Here is a 16889-nt window from a genome sequence, read left to right on the forward strand (position 1 = left end):
TAGGATCACTTCACGTTAACAAAAATAAAACCTTTCTTGTTATACCAATAAAACAGAAGACAGTTTTGTTATGCTGTTTTGGCCTTGTATCAATATAAATACAATGAGCACAATAGTCATTTTGGTTAATTCTCTAAACAGTGTTCCTTTTTGTTCTCTTTTTCCTTCTTAATATATTTTGTTGCTCTTTAGCGAGCAGAGCTCTAACCTTAAAGCCAGACCGTCCATGTATCAACCTTCGAGGTTGTTTTGGGCCCAAATCCAAGTCTTGGTTAAGATTTTCTTCTGAATTTTTTAACTATCCAAAAAAAAACTGCTAAGAACTTTTAAGACGCTTTTTTTGACATCTAACGCAATTGGGCTTGAAAGTCGAGGCCCAAAATGGACTTGACAAGGCCAACTTGGGCCAGAAAATGGACGAAAACGCAATAGGCTTGTCAACCCGATACAATCCAAGACGATTTAGGCCCACCTATGGGGCAATTACATTGCTGAATAAGGAGCCCCAAAACCTATGTATTTCCAATTAACTTGGCCCAAGCCCCAGGTAAATTCAAAACCAAACCAAAGGAGGAATGGTCTAGTTGCAAACTCTAATGTTGCGTGGAAAATGTAATATAATTATTTTATAAGAATATAACATAAAATTTATAGGTTAAATAATGTATGTATTATTTAATAGTATTTATATATTTATAAGCTTTATATAATGTATTTTTGCATTTAACAATAACAATAAATATATATATATATGTGTGTGTGTGTGGGGGGGGGGGTGTCCGAGGGCTGAGGATGAAGTTGAAGAGTTGCAACATTGGTGTGGGAATGCCACGAGACACGGGCCCGAGGAGGAAGGGATGAGTCAAAGTACTCTGAGGCATTCCAAGTGGGAATGAGAATCTAAAGAGAGAGAATCAATGGTCATCAGGGAAGTTTCTAGTTTAGTGTAGCCTGTTGCCTCCGCATTAAATGGTGGGCAATAGTTTTATCAGCTGCATTGATGAGGAAGTGACCTGAATAGTATAAGTTACAGCTAAGCAGACTCCTTCCACCACCTTCTTCAGATGTGAAAAGCAACAAGTGTCATGAGTGGAGGGATGTTAGATGAGAATGGATGGTTGAGATATAACAAAGGGAGGAGTATATAAGGAAAGGAAGGTGCACAGAGAAAGGGATCCAGACACAAGTATTAAGAAATAGAAAAGAGACTAGAAGAACACTGAGAGAATAGAGTGAATAGTGCCTTTTTATGTATAACATTGGCCTCCTCGGGCTAACTTGTACGGGGAAATTACCTCATCTGTTCAATAATATTAGCCCTTTCTCCTTTATTTTCATCCTTAAGTAGAGCACCCTCTTGTTGTTTATTTCCCTCTCTTACAAATTTATTGATTTGGACCAAGGTTGAATTGTACAACTCACCGTTCTAAGTGGGCTTGGGCCGTTGGATCTTTTGGTCCTTACAATATATGAAAAACATAATTTAATAAAAATATTTAAATTAAATAATTATAATATTTTTTATATAAAAGGAGAAGATGTTATTAAAATGATTTTTTTTTTAAAATATACCATAATCGGTTGAATAATTTGAAAATATCTAAAAATATATTTTTTTTTAAATGTACACCCCTATTCTATGGAACACATGTAAAATGTTACGTTAAATTTAAAATATTATATAAGTTTAGAATTGTAACATTTTTTTTTTTTCCAAATATAAGTATAATGACTATAGTATTAAAAATAAGGTAATCTTTTGTATATTTATTTTTTTTATTGCTTTTTTAGAGTCATATCTCTAATTTTGAATGCCTATTTTGTTTGTATTTTTTAGACCAAAACTAAAGAGTTTGGCTCAAATATAATAAAATTTCATACTTTTCAACCCAAAAATTAAGGAAGAAAATGAATTTTTGAGCCTAAAATTGAAAGGAAATCTACAAAAAGAATTAATTTAAGACTCAATTCGTAAAAAATGGACGAAATGGACCAAAGTGAATTGGATTGGATTGGATTGGATTGAATGGACCAAAGTAGACCAAATTCGACCGAAATGAACCAAATATACCGATTGGACTAAAGTGGATTGACTTGGGCCTAAGTTGACTAAAATGGACCGAAACACTACGTTAATGTGGCTCAAAAAGAGCGTAGTAATAATAAACGCAATATTTTGGCTTTTAAATATTATATAGATATTGTAAGGACATAGTTTGTAACGACCCACACATGATAGTGGGCTCATACGTGAAGGGCCCAAACAATACAATTTGTAGAGCGTGGGTTTGAAAGGTTAGGCTTTGGTCACTAGACGGCGGTCTGATCGTGGCTTTTATGGAAGTTTACATGAGGGTGGGTCTGGCGTGGCTAGCTAAAACTTCCATCGGTGCGGACTGTAGGGTTTTAGTCCTCGGACCCCATCCGAGGAGCTTGATGCTCTCCTCGTTGTCCCTCCTTTAGGACTTCCTTTTTTCGTGTGGGGAAAAGATCCCGCTTCCCCTTGTTCTTCTTCCCTCTTATACTGGTATTTACTTTCCTTTCAATATCCACGTGTCAGTTTTACTTTCTGGGGCGGAGGCCTGTCCTATCAGCCCATATCTAGAGTGATTGGGAGCAGTTGTAAAAGTTGAATAGCATGGTGAAGAGCATGGACCTGTCAGGCGCAGAGTCCTTTATTACTGTATTGGCAGCTTTTCCACTTACCCTGCCTCTGCACTGAGCTCATCCTTTCTTTCAGGCGTTCTGTGGGATGCCAAGTATAAGATCGTCCTCGGCCAGATTCTCAGGCCCCTTTTTTTGGGCTCTCATTACGCGTTCTCGGCAATGGTTCTCCTCGGCTTAGGCTTTGGGCCTTAATGTAAAGTGGGCCAAGATCGCATATTTTCTGGCCCCACAGATATTATCTCTAGTTTTAGCAATGTGTCAACTTAATTAGGGGCACCCAAGCCAAGGTTGGTAGATGACATCAATCATAGTGCATGCTCTCTACCTTATGCAAAAACAAGATATTGACTTTGCAAGTAATAAAGTCATGACAACTTTTAACCAAATCAAGCTATACTCCCCATAATAAAATGGGAAGAAGCTCGAACCAAAGAACCAAGAAAACACTTAGGAAGATCCTAACCTTATTTAGTTCGTAAACAATGCAGTAATTTTAGTATTTTTTTTTCAAAAAATAAAGTATGAATTATCTTTTTTGTAGTTGTTGACATATCAGTTTGTAAGAATCTGTATAATAAAATTTATAATAATTCTAACATTATTCTATTCATTTTAACATTCGACTATAGGAAGACAGTCAATCAATTAACATAACTTAACCAACAGGAGCACAAAACCACCTTGGGCTCCCCTTAAGTGTTTTAGTTGGTCTAAAAACATTTTTATTTTTTATTTGACGTAAATGCACTTTTGGTCCCTATATTTTGGGGCCATTTCTATTTTGGTCCCTACATTTTCATTTTACCACTTTTAATTCCTAAATTAATTAGAGCGTATCATATTAGTCCTTGCCGTCAGCCAACTAACAGAAAAAACTGACGTGACTGATGGCAATAATAAAATAATAATAAAAAAATTTATTTTGACATTAAAAAATACCACATCAGCATTTAAATTAATTTTAATTAAATAAAAAAATTAAAAACAAAATAAAAAATAAAAAATTACATTAAGTGAGATCTAAGAACATGATATGTTCTTCTTAAATCAAGAAATAAACCTAGCAACGACATCAAATCCAGAATCAAAGAGCAAACCCAGAATAAAAGAACATGAACATCAAACCTACAAGAAAAAAAAACATGAACATCACTAAATCAAAGAGCATGAACAAAAGCAAACACAGGAAAATGAAGATTGACACAAACCTGAGAAGAACATAGAAATCCAGCCCTAAAGAACATAGAAATCAAAATCCAGGCACGAGAAGTCAACTTAGAGAAAATCAAAAAGCCAAAGTACAGAAACCACAATCCAAACCTACAGAAAATAAAATAGCAAAAATGATTCCACAAACCCCAGATCTATGAAACTGAACTACAGAAAATCAAAGAGCAAAAATGAGTCCACAAACCCCAGATCTAGGGGATCACGAAGCCTGCGATTCGTCGTTTGGCTCGTAGGGGTGGAGTGATGCGTATCAGCGGTCTGATCTACGAGGAGACACGTGGCAACCAGTTACAGATTTGAGAAGGGATTGGACCGGGGATGGAGTTGTTGGAGAGATATAGGGTTTGGAGGCTTCGGTAATACTTCAGACTCTTCGGAACCTCGCCGGAAAGCTGCATCGTCGGAAGCTGAAGGCTGATGAGCCGGTTCTTCTTCTTGTTCCAGCACACAACTCCTTGGAGCTTGCAGATTGAAGCGACGGACGAGTTCGTGAAGGTCCATGAACTCAGTTTGTTGGCCATGTCGAAGAGAGAGTTCTTCACGCCTTGCAAGCACATCACATCGTCTTCAATGGAATTGCTTAGAGAAAAGTAGAAGATTGAAGCTAATGAGAGAATCAGAAAAATCTTCATAGTGTTTTAGAGTCAGCGTTTTGATTTTGATTTTTATGTTTTGTTTTTGTTGTTTTTAGTTTGGGTTTTTGAGAGTGAGGTGGGTTTGTTGGGTTCAACTTACTTGAGATGGGTTTTTCTGAGTTTGAGATTTTTTTGTTTGGATTGGTTGTGTTGTATTTTTTGGATTGATTTGGTACTTTGGTGCTTTAGGATTTGATGATTTTGCTGGGTCGGAGAAAATTGTGATTTTGAGATTTTTTAATTTTTGGATTTTAATTTTTGGGTTTGTGATCTTGGATCTGAATTTGTTCTTGCTTAATCTTGTGTTTGTTTTCTAAGAAAAAAAAAAGAGAGAAAATGTCAAATAAAGGAAAATTTTCTTCTTGTTCTTAAATTTGGATTTGTGTTCTTATTGTTCTTGTTCAAGGTCACGTTATTTTTTGTTTTTAATTCCATTTTTAATTTTTTTATTTAGTTAAAATTAATTTTTAATTTAAATGCTGATGTGGCTTTTTTTAATGCCAAAATAATTTTTTTAATTATTTTAATAGTGCCGTCAGCCACGTCAGCTTTTTTTGTTAGTTGGCTGACCAGTGCCGGCTCAAGGCCTAGGCCTAAGGCCCCACAACAAATAAAAAATTTCCCTACTAAAAAAAGGCCCCATCTCCCTCAGTAAAAAGCCCAAAATTTGATAAAAATATAACATTTTTTAAATAATTGGTACTTATTTTTAAGAGTGATGCTAAAAATACCACAAATTTTATTATAGATTTAACTGACATATCACCAATCACATAAAAAAGTAATTCAAATACAAATAAATTAAGTTGTTGAAATTCATCAATTACAGCCATAATCACATTTATTGTGAATATTTTGTAGTATTTTTCTTTTTTCATTTCTAACAAGGCTTTTAAAATAGGAGACCAATAAAAATTTAACCCAATTGAAATCCTAAGATGTTTCAAATAAAATGCTACAAATGTGATAAATTACCATGATGACTAATCTCCTACTAAGCCACACACCAAATAATATCTATCTATCTCTTTCTCTTAAAAGAATTTATAAAATTAAAATTTAGATTACAACTGTACTTAACTATGCATAGTCATATATCCAAGTTAAAGTAAATTCCTTTTGACTTACTTTTGATTCAACTATAATATTCAATCTTCTATTTGAAATTAACCTTAGTTTAGCTAGTATTATTCATCAATTTCTATACTTACATCAAATTAATCTTAATTTAATTAGTATTATAGAATTTTATTTAATTAATGTTTACATATAAAAAGGCGCCATATAAAATTTTTGCCTGAGGCCCCAAATTTTGTTGGGCCGGCCCTGTGGCTGACGGCAAGGACTGATATGACATGCGCTAATTGGTTTAAGGATTAAAAGTGGTAAAATGAAAATGTAAGGACCAAAATAGAAATGACTCCAAAATGTAGGGATTAAAAGTGCATTTATGCCTTTTTATTTTTACAATGATAGGTCCAAATGAAAATGATGTTACCTTTTTTTTTTTTGACAAATAAAATGATGTTACTCTAATAACAATAGACCATGTCAATAATTGTGAAAAATAATGTATTTTTACCATTTTACTCGAACTCCTTCTGTCTTAAAAGCTCCTCAATCATAACGAGCTGCAGATACACCCCATACAAAGCAAATAAGAACCACCGCCATGCAAGTACAGTCATGCAAACGTGTGCACCATAGATGTCATCGAAAACAAGGAGTACTTAGCAGTTAGCACAGAGAGGTATGTATCTTCCAATATACGAAATACTATTTAAAAAAAAAAAGCATTTCCCACCATTAAAGTCCACGCCTAAACTCTATTTAATCAGCATCACCAAACAGAAGCCCCAACACACCTCATTGCTATGACTTGCATGGCCTCCAGTGTCCTCCTCCTCCTCCTCCTCCTCCTCTTCGCTGGCCTCTCTGGTTCGGCCTTTGCCCGGTTGCCCCCAGAAGCTCGACATTCTTCAGTGGAAATAATAATCGTATAATTGCTGATGATATATCACTAACATCAGGGACCAAATGGGCGGTTCTGCTTGCTGGCTCTAGATCCTACTCTAATTACAGGCACCAGGTTTTTATTTTCCTTCCAATAAATTTATTTATAAAATATGTTAGAGATATTACAAATTTTAGCACATCAAACATACAAAATGATATAATACTGAATGTGATTAACAAATTTCAATAACACAAAATGATATAATATTGAATGTGATTAACAAGCTTCAACCACCTCATTAATATAAATGAATGTTTAATTTTTGGCATAATTGATGATATATCAATTTATATTGAGAAATGCTAACGAGTGCCCTTAGGGCACTGGTTAAGAATTCAGTTAAAGAAAGTTTTTATGGGAAAAGAAAAAAAAAATTAATGTTTTGACAGTTTTTTTCATTTCCCATAAAAGTGATGATGTCAAAATTTTCCTAAAATGGATTCTTAACCAGTGCTCTTAGGGCACTCGTTAGCAAGACCCATTTTATATTTTATAAGCTTTATGTTACAAAATTTGTAGTGTTTTTAGTGTCACTCTTTATTTAAATGTCTTTTTTTTTTTTTTTTTTTTTTGCTGAAATCTTTATGAGCTTATTATTTCACAAGTAACTAATTTGGTTATTTTCTTGATAGGTTAAACTATTAATTTGGTAATCGAATTTTTTTGAGAAGGTGGTAATAATCGAATTGTTGGGCGAGGTTCAGACGTTCAGTTTATGGCTTCTCAATAATGCCAATATATATATATATATATATATATATATATATATATATTTATCTTCAATGTTCAATATAGAATCAATATCATCTTTTAGTTTCTCTCCATTTAGATGAATTAACTGAGGTGGCAAACAAAGATGCTTGAAATCTAAAGGCGTTGATTTGATTAAAAAAATATAAAAATAATACATCAGCACTCTCTTGCTTGTACAAACACAATTATTCGATAGTGATATACAAGTAACTACAAGTTTATTACATAACTTTTATAAATGCATGTATCATTAATCAAGAAAATATACTTCAAGCATATATATCCATTTATTATGTTACTAAATTTCATCAATTACATTTACTACCACTCTAATTTGTAAACTTTATTGTGGGGGCGGAAAGTCCAAGAATACATGTCCACATATGTATTGGGCCTGAGGCCCAAGCCGAGGATGAGGAGTCATCCGAAGATGGGAAAATATTGTCAAGGGGGTCCCTGGGTAACAGGTGAAGAGGATGATGTTGATCATAGTGGTCCAGGAAGTGATGCTGAGGATGAGTTCCTCCTTGGCTATCCATAGCCAAGGTCTGAAGAAGTGATTTACCGACAAGGGCAACATTCTAGACCATACCATAGAGAAAGATAAGTGCTAAAGATAGACAGAATAGAGTATGGCCATGAAATATCTCCAGGAAAAGCTGCTACCTCCACATTAAATGCCATACAACTAATCTTTTGGCCGCATTAATGAAGAAGTGATACCTAAACAATGGTTTTCAGCCTTACAGCTACTACCTAAAAACTTTGGGAAGGGGTTGATGTGACAAAGATCAACACTAGCAAATCTGACCTGCATGTGGATGGTGGAGATGAATGGGAAATATAGTATATAAGGTAGAAGGAACTCTAGAATTAAAGATCGGAGAATTGTAAGAGAGAACACTGTAGCAATCTGTATTATTCTTGTAACCATTATCATTCAATATATACTAGAACAAACATTCTCGGACTGTGTCGAGGGCAGATTTTCTTATTCAAACTTACTTCAGTTGTGTTTAATGATCATGTAAACCTAGTCTAACTGTTGTCTCATTTGTTAAAACCCAGTTCTTCAACCCGCTCTCTACAAATTTATTGTTTTGGGCTTATTGGGCTTGAATCCTATTACCTCTTGGGCCGGGAATTCGAATCCAGTCCTTACATTTATATAATAAAATTTTGTAAAATCTTTTCTATTTTTCAATATTCAAACAATAATATGTGATAAATGACTTTTAGCACAATTTGTTGGGTATTAAATTGTAAATGGTGCAATATTACTTTCTCATAACCCTATCACTTATATCACTTTTATTTTACACCAATCACAATATCACACTATTGTATTGTTCATGATTTTTATTTTTACTTTTTCTATTACTATTAACACTTATTATTATTCAAAAACTTTTTCCCCATGCCATCTGCATGGTTTTCGTGTCAAAATTTAATGTCACCCGCGAGCTAATTTGTCGTTGTTTCTTGTTTGTAATTGTGATCTCATTTTTCTTCTTTCTTTTTGCTTCCCTTTTATATATAACTTCTTCTACTTCTTCTTCACAGGCTAATGTTTGTCATGCCTATCAAATCTTGAAAAGAAGTGGGTTGAAAGATGAAAACATTATTGTTTTCATGTATGATGACATTGCTTTCAATGAAGAGAACCCTAGGCCTGGAGTTATCATTAACAATCCTAATGGCAGCGATGTGTATCATGGAGTGCCAAAGGTTATATAAGATTTCTTTCCATAAAGGAAGTCTTATTCTATGTGATCTTCCAGCTGATCATGTGGTAGATATTCTTGTTGCATGCAGGATTATACTGGAGCAAATGTTACTGTCAACAACTTTTTTGCCGTAATCCTTGGAAATAGATCTGCTCTTACAGGAGGCAGTGGGAAGGTTGTGGATAGCGGTCCCAATGATCATATTTTCATCTACTACACTGATCATGGGGGCCCTGGTGTTCTTGGTTAGTGGAATTTCTATGAATATATTTCTTATAAAAAATTTGTTCATTGCTTCCATGGGGAATATGATCTTCTCTTTTTAAGTCCATATATTATAAAGTTTAAATTATTAAAAAATAATGAATTTAATATATATAATAAGAACAAAGTTTAGCTACAAAATTAGTTGTAGCCTTAGGCTACAAACTTACTTAATATTTTTTTATTGGATATAAATTTCGAAAAATCCACCATTGGATTACATCTTCTTCTTATATCCTCCATGCTTGCAAAATTTCAAGAAAATTAAAGATCAATAGCTATGTCATCAACAAATTTTTAAATTGCAAGTTTTTGTAATTTAAAATTATGCACAAAATATAAACTTATAGATCATATAGTAAATGATATCCGATTGACACAAAATTTAACATGTGTATTAAGGGCATAAAGAACATGCAATTCAACGGTTAGATTTTCAAAATATACTGTAGTATTTATTTTATTGAGTGAGTTTGTAGCCTTAAGCTACAACCAGTTTTGTAGCTAAACTTTGTCCATATAATAATGGATATTTCAAGTCAATGAAATATGCTTTAAACTTCTTGCATTAATTTTGTTCATATAAATTTCAAAAAATTACATAGGTAGAACTGTAGAAGTCTCTATAATTAAGCCTCGGAATCTCTTGAGAGTGTGACCAAATGTAGTTCAACAATAACTCCAAGAACGCAAATGTTCTCAACTATTTTTATAAACTATTAACATGTCTTATTGTGATTAGTACATCATAAAAATGGAGTCAATGGTGAAACTAGGGAAAATAGATGTTACTCCAATTACAACATGCTATTTCAAGCTTGTCAACTTTTAAGAGAGAGTTGTGAAAAATGGAGAATTTATGTTGCTTTAAAAATAATGATTTGATCACATGGTAATTTTAAAATCTCTTTTTCATATTGTCATTTTTAAGGGATGCCTACCCCTCCTCAGCTCTATGCTCGTGATCTAAACGACGTTTTGAAGAAGAAGAACTCTACTGGGACCTATTAAAGCTTGGTATGTTATTAATTGAAGAAAAAAAATCATGTGTCCTATTTTTAGTGTTACACATCACGCATTTCCTTTAGGCACATCACTCTTTGGTGGGATGTTAACTTTTAGATAAAATACTTGTGAACTTGTAGGTCTTTTATCTTGAAGCTTGTGATTCTGGAAGCAACTTTGATGGCCTTCTTCCAAAAGGTATGAATATCTATGCAACTACATCAACGAAACCAGACGCGCGAGCTTGGTTGGGCAATTTATTGCCCTGGAAATTCTCAAAATCCTCCCCCCAAAGAATATTACACATGTTTGGGTGACTTTATAGTGTGGCTTGGATGGAAGACAGGTATGCACAATAGATGCATTAATTTGTATCAATCATGTTAGTTATATGAGAAAAAAAAAGCAGCTTGCAAATATCAGGTTCACTTTGGGTCGATTATCTTAATTTAATCACTTCTGTTTAGGTGTTTTATTAGGCAGAACAAAAATTATTTGTATACACTGTTTTGTTTTTTTGCTCTTGAATGAAGTGTACACCTTGATAATGTTTAATTTGTGCGAATTCTAACAATATGAGTTTGTAAGCAGTGACATACACAATCCAGGAACAGAAACTTTGGAACAGCAGTACGAATTGGTAAGAACCAACTGCAATATATTGTTATTGAAATTCTAAGGTCAATAAATTCTAGTTCAAGTGACACTTCCTCTTCGCTTAATAATAGAATGAAGAGTAATGTGAGTTTATGACCCATCAGCATGATTAAATCAAATGGATTTTAACTTTAATCATTAAATCTCTCATCTTGTAGAAAGAACAAGTCAAAATCACGATCAATTATTTTTCATATCTTGCAAATTTCCTTCATGTCAACAATGGATACAAATAAAAGGATAAAATATGAATAAAGGATAAATCTTGTTAATTTGAACCATGAAATTGATCAATTCAAATCAAAAGTGTTCAGATATTGTTCATGCTCATATTAATTGCTGATAGCATTTTATGATTTCAATATGCTGCATTATGATTTCAATATGCTGCATTCACAGATTAAAGTGAGGACATTAAATAACAACTCAGATCGTGGCTCTCATGTCATGCGATTTGGTGATATAAGTCTTAGCCAAGCCAATCTCTCTTTGTATATTGGTGCAAATAGTACCAACACTTTTGTGGATCAATCTGAAGACTACTTGTGGTCACCTTCACAAATTATCAACCAACGAGATGCTGATCTCGTCCATTTTTGAAATAAGGTTTATTCTTCAACTCTTTTAATTTTTTGTTGAATTTTTCTTGAGTAATATTAAGGATATTAAAAATTTTACTACATTCGTCTTACACACAATACCAAAAAAAAAAAATAGAAATGAGCCTAAGAATACTATAAATTTTACTACATTAACTTTCAAATTATTGGAACCGAAGCATTACTCCCTCAACAATATACAAGCAGCTCTTGATTGAAAGGAACATAGGCCACTAGATATAGGCTTTTCTTTATTGATGTGAAATACCCATGCTTGAACTTTTCTTTCTAAATCTTTTCACAGTTCGAAAAGGCTCCCGAAGGCTCTCCAAGGAAAGTTGAAGCTCAGAAGCAGTTTGTTGAAGCAATGTCACATAGAATGCATGTAGATAGCAGCGTGAAACTTATTGGGGCGCTTTTATTTGGAATCGTGAAAAGTGACGAGATGCTCAACACTGTTCGACCAACTGGGCAACCACTTGTTGATGACTGTGACTGCCTTAAGGCAATGGTAACGTTACTAAGTACTAACTCTTAAGTTTGAATTCCTATTAGAAAAGCCAGACATGTGAGTGACTACCATGCTAGTCATTGACTACACCAAGATTACTTTAAGAAAATAAAACATTTTTTGAAGGGGAAAATTTATGGCTTGGCATGGTCACAATTAGTTCTGAATTAAAATGAAATTATTATGGTAGCAAATTAATGTATTTTGCATTTTTTGGACAAGTAAATTACTCCTTTATGGTTTGACCCAATAACAATTTAGTCTCACAATTCTTTCAATTGTTACATTTTGACCTCCAAAGTTTGGTTTGAAATGAAATTTTAGAGGTTTGATGATGAGCCTAGTGCTTTCATTTTAGTCCAAATCTTAGGAGGTCAAATGTAAAAACTGAAAATCTATGAACTAATTATAAATTGTAATAGGACCAAACTACAAGAGGGTAAATTAAAATTTTAAAATTTTCAATTACTTCAAAGGAAAAAAAAAAAAAAATCTAGGTACCAACTTAGAGGATTTTAACTTAAATTAATAATAGTCATTAATCTCCGACTATAATAATGTGTTATGATCAATCATATCTGTGTAGGTGAGGACTTTTGAAACACATTGTGGATCACTATCCCAATATGGGATGAAACACATGCGCTCCTTTGCAAACATCTGTAATGCTGGGATTAAGAGGGATCAAATGGATGCAGCATCAGCTCAAGTTTGTGTTAGCGTTCCTTCTGGGCATTATAGCTCTCTGGAGAATGGATTTAGTGCATATACTATACTATACTATACTATACTATACTATACTTGAAAGACCAAAACTTGAAATGTAGTAACCTATACTATACACAAGTTTATAACCTTACTGCTTTTTTATCATAGTTCTTAAGATCACATCACGTTAACAGAAATAAAACTTCACTTGTTATACTAATAAAACAGAAGGCAATCAAAGTCAGTGAATTTAAGGGTAGGTAGCTCCACATAGTCCTCGTCTATTTCAGTTAGCGTTTCAGGAAAGTTTTCGTCGTAGAATGGAAACGTTACGATCCCATAGTCCTCATACTTCACATCTGCCATGATTCCTAACTTCGAAACCCAAAAGGGAGAGGGGTTAAATAAAGTTTGTATTCCAGCAGCAAAAACATACATAGAGTTACAAGTCCCTTTTTATCACCTATATATATGTACAGATTTTATCACAAGAGCACGTATATGCACACATCATTTTCGAGAAAGAGAGAGACAAACGTTCCTGAGAGCGAGAGCGAGAGAGAGAGAGATGTGTCGAATTGTTGAATGAGAGAAATGGCGAGCGAATGAGAGAAAGAGAGCCCTATATACCGTCGGTTGGCTAGCTTATGTCAAAGTACGGTTTTACCCTAGCATATTTAGGGTTTTTACTTTTTATGCAAACCAAGGCCCATTTATTCACTTATGCTCCCTTTTTTGGGCCTCCCTGTTCCAAAACTTAATTACCTCATTCAAATAAAATTTCACTCTAGTAATTGGGCCATGACCCTCCTTCTTTATCTATATTATTGTTTGAAGGACTGCACTTGTTTGGACTGGATTTTTTTTTTTTAATCAAAATACCCCTATTTTTTTAAGTTTAAGTAGAGATAAAACTAAAAGATAATTTAGTAAAAATACATTTCTAACTTGTACTAAAATATTGCCTACAAAATAGGAATATTCTCCCACTAACCCACTTTTTCAAAGCAACTACAGATTTATTTTTTTTAAATACTATTATTATTTTAAAAAAAAACACCCTACGTACTGATAATTATTAAAAAAAAAAAAAAAAAAAAAAGCTAACACACGTACTGATTAAAAAACTAACACAAGTTGTCAAGTACTGATAAAATGTGGGTGTTTACACATCTTTTTTCTTTTCTTTTTTGGGTAAACTGGAGTTTTATTAAAAGCAAATCTATACTACTATTTAAAGGGCTGCACCTGTTTGGATCGGATTTTTTTTTTTTTTTTGGTTTCAAAATACCCCTATTTTTCTAAGTTTAAGTAGAGATAAAATTAAATGATAATTTAGTAAAAATACATGCCTAACTTGCACTAAAATATTGCCTACAAAATAGGAATATTCTCCCACTAACCCACTTTTTCAAAGCAACTACACGTTTATTTTTTTTTAAATACTATTATTATTTTTTTTTAAAAAAACACCCCACGTACTGATAATTATTATAAAAAAAAAACTATATAGTTATAAAAAAAATTAAAAAAAAGCTAACACACGTACTGATTAAAAAACTAACACAAGTTGTCAAGTACTGATAAAATGTGGGTGTTTAAACACATCTTTTTTCTTTTCTTTTTTGGGTAAACTGGAGTTTTATTAAAAGCAACTAAGCAGAGAAAATAGAAGCATCAATGCTGCGATCATACAAAGTTTCAGCCGAATTTAAATTCAAAAGGACACCTCGGCAGAGGGTCAAGAAAAACTACAACTCCAAACTTCTACATTGATTAAAAAGTACACCCACATTTTAGTCACACACAACTCCAAACCTCTACCTAACAAATTTAAATCTCTCCATTATCATTAAGCAGTTATAATGCTATCAAATTACTTCCCATCTCTTCCATAAAAAAGAAAATACTTCCCATCTCCACCCCCCACCCTCAAGTCCTTGCTTTTTATACTTAGAGGAACAATAGTAATGGGTGACTACGTGCTAGAGGAAGCCACTCAAAAAGGTATTTACTCATCATTTTCTTTCCATTCATGTTAGATAATTTATGAGTTCTATTTGAACTCAAATTTTCTTATATTCACATTTTCAAATATGAGTTCTTATATCTATACTACTATTTAAGGGGCTGCTCTTATTTGGACCAGATTTTTTTTTTGTTACAAAATACCCATATTCCCTAGGTTTAAGTTGGAACAAAACTAAAGGATAGTCCGGTAAAAATACACTTCTAACTTTTACTAAAACATTGCTTACAAAATAGGACCACAATTCCTTTTTTTTTTTTTTTTTTTTACAATTTCAAGCAAAATAAATCCTAAATTTTAGGATTTTAGAATCCTCTACTAATAGCCTACTGACCAACACGATTTTACATTTAAAAAAAAAATGTTTTAGGTATTTTTATTCCTAAAAGTTTGCCTATTATTTAGAAGCAGTTTCCTCCACAATTTTTATAATTTTGTCTTTAAAGATAACTTCCCCAGTATCATTTTTCTCTTTCAAACTTTACATATATAGCAATTGCTTACAAAGTCATCACATGAACGGCTGTTTTTTTTTTTTTTCCTTCTCATTTTACTTTGTATTTTGCAATTATATTCTAACATGAGCATTTGGTACATTTTTTTTTCTTTCTCATATAACTTTGCATTTTGCAACTATTTTCTAACAAAGTTGATTCTCTATTTTCTGTATAGGGAAGAAAGGGTGGAGTTGAAGTAAATGCAAAAGAATTTAAGACCCAAACAATTCATTGAAGGTATGTTCTTAAATTCTTAGTAGAAAATTTCATTCAAATTTTGCATTCTAATTATAGGCTTTTCCTATTTCATATATTCAATTACCGTTTTTAAATATTTGTTTTGGTTTCTTATATTAAATGTCTCTCAAACGTGTATTTGTGATAATGAGATGTTACTGTCACAACCATGCTCTTGATATCATGCTTCCACCAGATCAAGAAGGGCACAACATAGCCACGATTATGTTTCAAGCCACTGGCTCCTCCTGCTTTGTCAATATCTCACTAGCAACCAATTAACACCTATTTGGTGAAATCTTGACTTCACAATATGTATTTGGTTGTCTCCTGCCACATGACAATTTCTATTTGTTTGGTATTTATTTCTCTTCTTTAATGTCAAACTGTTCTTTCTTTTCTTTTCTTTTTTTCTTTTTCTTTTTTGAATTCAATAATTTTGCATCTAATATGACAAATGAGATCTTTCTTTTGGTTCCGTTTATTTATATTTCTTCAAATACCACATTCAATTAAACCCACGTTCAACTTCTATCAAAAAAAAAAAAAACACGTTCAAATTTATCCACAAAAAAAAAAAAAAAAAAAAAACCCTACTTCAATATTTAACAAAACAAAAAACTTAAGGAAGTTAATACCAACACATGTATATTCTGAAATTCAAATTCTATGCAAAAAAAAAAAAAAAAAAAAAAAAAACCCTACTTTCAAATATTTAACAAAACTTTCGGATAACTACTACTAAAAAAACTTAAGGAAGTTAAAAATATGCAACACATGTATATGTTCTGAAATTCAAATTCTTAAAAAAAAAAATATATATATATATATATATATATATAAAACTACTACTAAAAAAACTTAAGGAAGTTAAAAATATGCAACACATGTATATGTTCTGAAATTCAAATTCTTAAAAAAAAACTAGCCTCTGAGCACGCGCTCACACGAAGTGAACATTTTTATTAGTCCAAATGAACACAATGCAATGTGGCAAATGTTCACTTCATGTGGACTAATGGGCAAAAATTTTCATTTTTAAGCCCAACCAATGTAATGAACACAACAACTATTATTAGTCCAAAGGGAAGTGATTTTTATGCTAACGGCAAAGCATGGCTATTCTATAAGCAATGCATGTATTTCAAAATGAATCTAACATTTTTATATAATTTTGTATGTCAATTGGAGTATATTCTTTTATTTGTAAATTTCTTTTAAAACTTTTATCTCTGAAAATAAATCTAAACCATCAATACCATAATAAACTTCATGTTTGAGAAAATATTCAAGTTTAAGACAGTATTTTTGCAAACTATCATCATCTAGCTAGCTGAGAGAGAGAGAAAGAGG

The 16889-nt window shown here is 32.5% G+C and overlaps 1 pseudogene; it reads left to right on the forward strand.

Annotated features, from left to right (window-relative positions):
• The first annotated feature begins 6406 nt into the window (after positions 1-6406).
• On the forward strand, positions 6407-12870 carry LOC115977800 (annotated as a pseudogene).
• The last annotated feature ends 4019 nt before the right edge of the window (positions 12871-16889 follow it).

Source organism: Quercus lobata, chromosome 2, assembly GCF_001633185.2.
Source record: "Quercus lobata isolate SW786 chromosome 2, ValleyOak3.0 Primary Assembly, whole genome shotgun sequence".
NCBI classification, from domain to species: domain Eukaryota; kingdom Viridiplantae; phylum Streptophyta; class Magnoliopsida; order Fagales; family Fagaceae; genus Quercus; species Quercus lobata.